This window comes from Zerene cesonia, chromosome 7 (assembly GCF_012273895.1).
Source record: "Zerene cesonia ecotype Mississippi chromosome 7, Zerene_cesonia_1.1, whole genome shotgun sequence".
NCBI classification, from domain to species: Eukaryota; Metazoa; Arthropoda; class Insecta; order Lepidoptera; family Pieridae; genus Zerene; species Zerene cesonia.
In genome coordinates this window covers 8,691,939-8,699,420 of record NC_052108.1, presented here as the reverse complement: position 1 = coordinate 8,699,420, position 7,482 = coordinate 8,691,939, and positions in this window count along the sequence as shown.

The window sequence follows — 7,482 nt, the reverse complement described above, 5'->3', positions numbered from 1 at the left end:
AGTAATGTTTAAACTTGACGATATCTTTTTAAATGTTTAAATAATTATATTTATAATAAAAATATTGATTTTTTCTAAAAATTATAATTAAAACGTTTTTTTCTTTTTGTAAAAAAACCTGATGTGATGGGAAGAATATGTACGTATTTTTGTGTTTAAAATACTATAAATTGATAATATTTTTCACTCAAATAAAAACAATGTTCAAAAAATTTTCATTTGTCGGCCGGTGTAATGATTACATATCAAAATAGTACAGGATTTACAGAGTCTTCATCCATCTTCATCCATCCGAGTGACAATAAAAATTAAACTGTGTCATTCATTAGAGATAGTAACTACTTAGTTTGTTGCTCTCGTCTCTACAGGAAGTAATTTTCTAATCAATGGTAGTCATTGCGATGGTATTATATAAGAAATAAGTTTGATTTAGTGAATAAATTGTGAAAGTCGATGAAACGTTTAATCTTGCACCACACGCAAAAATTGCACATTTCGCTCCTAAAATATTTTGAGAGATCGTGTCAAATGATTCCATTATTTCATATTGTGTCGTACACAATGCAATTGTAAGTACAGTGTCACAAAATCCATACCAGTGATAAGGTTTTTACGCGATTCCAATCTTTATTAATGAATACTAACGTCGAAATCTGTGTGACGTAACTTGCAATTCAGAGAAAGTAAATTGGAAACGTATATCTCCAGTTATTCGTCAAGGTACTTAATTTTTGTCGGTATGTCAGTGAAATATTGGTTAGTACTTTGTTACTGGATGACAAATGTGTCTTTAAGATATTATGTACGTTGAGGATACATTTGATTTAAATTCGATAGACATCGTGGTTAAAGATCACTGAAGTACAATGCCCTAGTGTGAATTTGTGAAGATGTTTTGTGGCTTATTGCTTTGTACTCGCTTTTTATATTAGTGTGTAAAGTTGATAAAAGCTTGGTATATAATGAAAAAAATTTCACATTGCATTGGATATAAATGCTGACAGAACTGAACTACTAAAAACTACTTCTTAAAATTTGAATTTTCTTTGATTCTATTTCTAAAACAAAGGAAAGTATTCATAATCGGCCAATAAATATCCTAGAATTAGACAGTGAGCCGGTATAGACGCATAGCCAGATAATTTAAAGTTAACATGTAGACAGGAAAAATTACACATACTTTTTTTTATTTATGTAATGTATAAAATTTACAGCCTCCTCCTTTTTTAAGTCGGTTAAAAATCAACTTCCACGTTTTTTATCTAAACAAAGGTATTCATTAACTTAAAGTAAATGACGCTGGAGGAATTACTTGGCCATATGATGATATTAATACCTTTGTTAGAACTAAATTGAAAGAAATTGAGGAAAAGATTTCAACGCGGTAATGCTTATGATCATTATTAAATGACGAAAATAATTTTTTGGTCTTATTTGTACCTTTATTTAATTACGTGCAAAACTAACTTAAAAATATAATTAATAGAGCACAGATCGTGTCATACATTTTTATATTAATAATCATTAATGGATTATGAATGAGAATACTTATATGAAATAAAACAGATAATCTTCTCAAAATTCACAATCAAAGCATTCAGTAAATATAAAAAGAAATCGTCTTTATTAAATTGTCTCAAACGGATACTAAAGATATGTGGACCAAAAGCATAAAAATACAAAGATATCAAAATCATTAATCAAACTACACACTAAGAACTGCTCGCAAAAAATGATCTGTCGTAGGTAGTTTTTTGACTGAGTTTTTTAATGACTCGACCCTTTTTCGAGTTCTGTACACATTTATGATATAGAAGATTTATGTTAACAAAATACTGAACCTATTAATTGTTAGAGCTAGACCAAATTTAATTGCGACCGTATGGCAGGCATCAGCTTTCCATCATAAAAATCGGTTCTCCCAAAAAAGTTATGTTTTCACAGACACAGACAGTTTTTGGTGTTTTTCTCCTCCTGCTTTTTTGAAGTCGGTTGAAAAGATAAAAAGCATGTCCTATTTCATAAAACTCTAATTAAAGTTCAATTTGATGATATATTTCTACAAGATTTCAAGGGAAAGTATATTATGTTACTAAAGAAAAAAAAGATGATGGCGTATTTATATTTTTATTGCTTATGGATGGATAGCATCGGAAAAATTATTAAATAGTTTCCGTTTAAACACATTTATTATGAAATATCCAATCATGTTTTAACAATTATTTCAGTTATTTTAAAAATATATATAATGTTTGCGAAGTAATGTTTAAACAGAGGCTTTCTCATGAAATATCGTGTTATAATGTTTCCCTGAATATGGGATAAACTAATAAAGACACAAGGATCTCCAAAACGCGAGACAAAATCACCGATTTATTCTATTTGGGCGCATATTGAATTCGGGATACAATAAAATATGGAGCGAGGTATTATATTGATGGTACCTGAGCATTTCTGAGTATTATCACTTCTTTGAACGTAGATCCTTCCCAAAACAAAACGTTTTATTTTTTCCTAAATCAATTGTTTAAATTAATTTACGATTGAATCGTATTGGCATGTGTTAGTTTGACCTTAATTTGATTGATTGTTAAGTTGTGCCCACCTGGTGGGCACACTTATTGTTTGAAAATTATTGTTAATTAAAATAACAGGCTATGTAACATCCCTTCAATTATATATATCTCAATAGATGGTCTTGTTGTGCAAAGAAGTAACCTGCTTCATATATTTTTGGAGACAAAGTGAAAAAAATTTATATGACACTGTAAGTTATTAAATTGATACTTTTATATTCTTTGCTGAATCTTTGAAGACAATAAGAAGAATAGATTACCAAAGTTCTATCTATTTCAGATAGACGCAAGTTCCTTTCACATTTACATTCACACGATATTCTAATGGATCTAGAATCTATAACATCCATTCAAATCAATTTCAATAAACAAATCCAATTCATTAAATATCACGATCATCGCAAATCTCATCAAAGAAGTTATATCACCATAAAGATTTCATCAAAGCATAAACCTCTCCACATACGCGAAAACACAAAATTATGTCGCATTATTACCATGAACCCGATAAACATAACTTTTATTGCTAATAAACAAGCGGACGAATAATATGTTTATGAATGTAATAAATGTAAATAATTGTGGACGCATTTACTGCTGATCGCGGCGACGGAGATACGGTTTTATTAAATTGTAAAACGATGACAAACTTCGTCGCATTTCACAGTGATTACGGATGGCGTAATGCACAGGTAGCTACACTTAATAACCTACCTTTGGCCGTAGCTTCGCACGCGTTAAATTCGATATCACTTAATGGACGTAATGATATAAATTAACCTTCCTCTTGAATCACCCTAATACAAAAACTCCATTAAAATCTTGCGTAGTTTTAAAGATCTAAGCATACCGACACACACAGATGGCGGAAAACGACTTCGTTTTATACAATGTAGTTTCGTTTGAGTTAATATAAAATAATAGTTCCATAATGAAGTCTTGACTTCAATATAACTTGCCTGGATATGATAATAAAATCTTGCCTATCCTGATAACTTAAACTAGTTCATGGAGGCCCGTGTCTGCCCTTGTGCCTTGCCCTTCCCACTTCTTACCTTTTCCCTTCCCTACAAATTTGCCAATCCATTTGCAGGAGTATGAGGCCACTAAGGTTTATGATAGTGTTGGTGTTCCATCAACCCCACTAGCTATTTTACCAACTTCAACAGAAAAAAATATGAAATATAGGATTTTATAATTTGCCAAAGATATTACTACATATTATAAAATAAACACTTCACCGTCTATGTGTCTGTATACTTACATCTATAACATTATTCAACAGATTTTGATGGGGATTATTCAATAAATAGAGTGGTTCAAGAGGAAGGTTCATATGTATAATAACATCCAGACTTTTCAGAATTGAACGCGTGTGAAGCCGCAGGCAAAAGCTAGTGTGTAATATTTGTTTGTTTCATTTAAATTTTTAAGGCAAACCAAGATCGAAGATAGACCTTACTGATTAGCTTTCACAATACTCTTTTCCAACTAGAATATTCGTACGCATGAAAGACGAATGTTTTTGTACCACACGATAAAAAGGCAGTTTTTCACTCACAATGATTTAAATATCTTCATAGCGGTTCCGAGTTCAGTGAGACCAGCGAGATAAACGTTTATTATCTTGAGTTTACGTTATTCCACGATTAAACCATACTTTAGTATTACAAAGTATTATTTGATATGCAATCTTCCTTCTTTATTTGAATAGAACTTCTTGCGACTTGTTTTTATTGGAGGTCTTAAGAATATACCTTATTTTTATAATGTTGGTGCTATATATTTTTGTTATTTCTTTGTACTATATCGTAGAGTATTATAATATTTATTAATAGCTTTCCGACCACGGCTTCGCTCGTAAAAATGAAGAAATATACAGTCCGGTACTAGCTTCCGGAAAAACTACTCTTGTCCTTGCGCGGGTCGCAGTCTATAGACTGCGACCCGCGCTCTATTTCGGATTTAATTCGGTACAGATACATCTGTACCGAATTAAATCCAAATTGATTAAGTGGTCTAGGTGTGAAGAAGAGGCAGACGGACGGACAGAATCAGATATATATTTGTAATATAAGTGTTGGTACAGGAATGGCGCTAACTCAATTGTGAGAAAGTAAAATTAAAGATCAATGTTATATTGTATATTAATTCTGTTGGCTATTACAACTGCTTTTAAATAATTTTATATGAATTCATAACTAAAATTGACATTTCGACCAATGTATGATTTGGATACTGTAGGAAAAAATGCTGAAAATATTTTAAAATTATTTTAAACTCTATTCTTCCTAAGCCTAGCCTACCATTTTATGTAATTACCACAGTTTTCCTAGAACCTGCGTCAAAAATATTATACGTACATGTTTTTATTTATGTTCAAAGTTTTTACTCCAAAGCTAAGCGCCTACCGCCACCTAGCGACGCATGTCGGTATTACGTGAATGCACACTGATTTGACGGACTCAGGTAATGTGTTGTTAGCCCGCTACTGTCAGTCATTGCCCATTAATACATTATTTGAGTTGGTAATTATACGATTCAATTTGTATACTTTTTATGATCTGTATTTTGATACAACATGCTGAATATTTGATTACATTCCATCTGGAATTGGGAATTCGATCGAGAAAGATAATATTTGCATAGATTGTATGATTTTTTATGTTATCTAAGACAGTGAATAATAAATATACAAATGTTATTTTCAATTCAATTTTAGAAGCCAGAATAAATCCTTAAATACGTCAATGACCGCGAAAGGATTTTTGAAAAATCTGATTAGTTTTATCATCATTTATTTGGCGGCGGAGTGTAGGTAATTTTTATATTATTAAATACAGCATACAGATGATTATATAATTTTTATAGTTTTATTATTCTTTTATTGCTTTATTTTTTAGCAGAAACTCAATAAGTATCGAATTAGAACACATTTCTTAAAAATTATTTGTTTATTCTAATGATAATATGTGATTGTCAATCAAATCTATAATTGAATTTTTTAAGAGATTTATATTACAAGAATATAATGTATTCTAAAGAGCGAATTTAAAGATACAATCTCTGTATTTCCGAGGTACCCAGTTCTGATGTGATAAGGTCAAAATCTGATTAAACAATGACATGGAAATAAATGCTATAAAACTAAAAATTAAATGACATGGAAATTTATGACAATGATCTTATTAGTCGTAATTTATGTACTGTAAGTTTTCTAACTGAAACCTTTGTACACATTAACGAATCTATGAAATATTCTTTATTGTACATATAAAACATTAAAATTATGAAATTAAAACTTGTAATATAAAAGCTTACTCATTATTTGCCTAATTTTTATGGATTAAAAAACGAATAAGATTGGAATTCGAAGTAAACGTCATATTAGACTGAGTTTTACGTAATTCATATTGTGTGTGACCTCTATGAATATTTTTTTACTAATCAAGACGTTAAAATTAATACTATTTTATAGCTCCTTATCAACAACTGTCAATGACATTTTCTAAGAATAAAATTATGAATATTTTATTTTACATTAATATAATATAATGTAATAGTTTAGTGCAGTTAGGATTTATATATACTTCATTAAGGTTATGAAGATAATTTAAATTTTTGGTACATTTAAATGAAATGACTATAACATTACGTACTTAATTTATTTTTATTACTTTTTCATGCAATTTCTAGTAAGATGAATTAAATATGTATTCCAACTGCAATTGGCAAAAACGCCATACAAACGCCACTTCTATAAATGTGTAAAAACAAAATCCTTTATTTATTAAATAAGGAAATACATATAAATGTATTTATGTGGAAATACATAAGAGTATATCTTTATTGACACATTTCGTTTAAGGTGTTAGCTCGTATCGGTAGAAAACCATAAATAATCCGACTTTGGGATGAGTTGCGCACGCGCAGAGGTGACTTTACAATCGTTTCATATAATTTATTCATCAGTTAATACTTTTTAAGTAAATTCCATAACCTTTAGCTGATACTTATGTTGTAATCGATGGAGTTTATGAGGTTTAATTTAGGTTATATTGAAACTGTTTGTTTTGGATTGAATTCCGGATTGTAAAACAGTATTTCTATAGACATTGTTCAGATTTAGTTGCGGGTATTTATGTTTTTTGAATACATTTTAATGTAGGTGTTAATGTCTAGAAAATCGATTCAAAAGCTTTGTTGCAAAGATTTATCAACGTGAACTGATTAAATTAATACAGTAGTAATTTTTCATCGCTATTTCAGACAAGGTTAATGTTAAAAGGTTAATGTCTATAATTTTATTTATATAATGCGACAAGAATACTAGTATTTTTTATTCTACTTGCTGACCCGGTAAATGCCTTTACGCCTTACTCTTATCATTTAGTGGTAATAACTAGATGATTCTCAGACCTGATATATAGACAAAATTTAATGAGAATCGGTCCAGCCTATTCTATATATTACTAGCTGTTCGCCCCGGCTTCGCCCGGGATAAAAGGTATCTCTAGGTATCGGATATAATGAAGATTTCTTTTGGTGAAAGAAATTTCAAAATCGGACCAGTAGTTTTGGAACTTATAAGGTACAGACAAACCAAAAAAAACTTTTCATCTTTATTATATTAATACAGACAAGAGTAATATTATTGTTCGCCATTTTCACCGTTTGACCTCCGGTTTTATATGCCATCTTAACGCAGTGGGTGCTAAGCATGGGTTATTAAATTAACATTATCAAAGCTGAAGTGATGGCCTCGTATCGATAATGATGGGTCGGTAAAATCGTTATAAATAGACTTTATCGAAAATGTTTCATAAAATCATATTATACATATATTACCTATACACTAAATACGGAAAAGGTCTATTTGGAATACAAGATTGCAGATAAATGATGT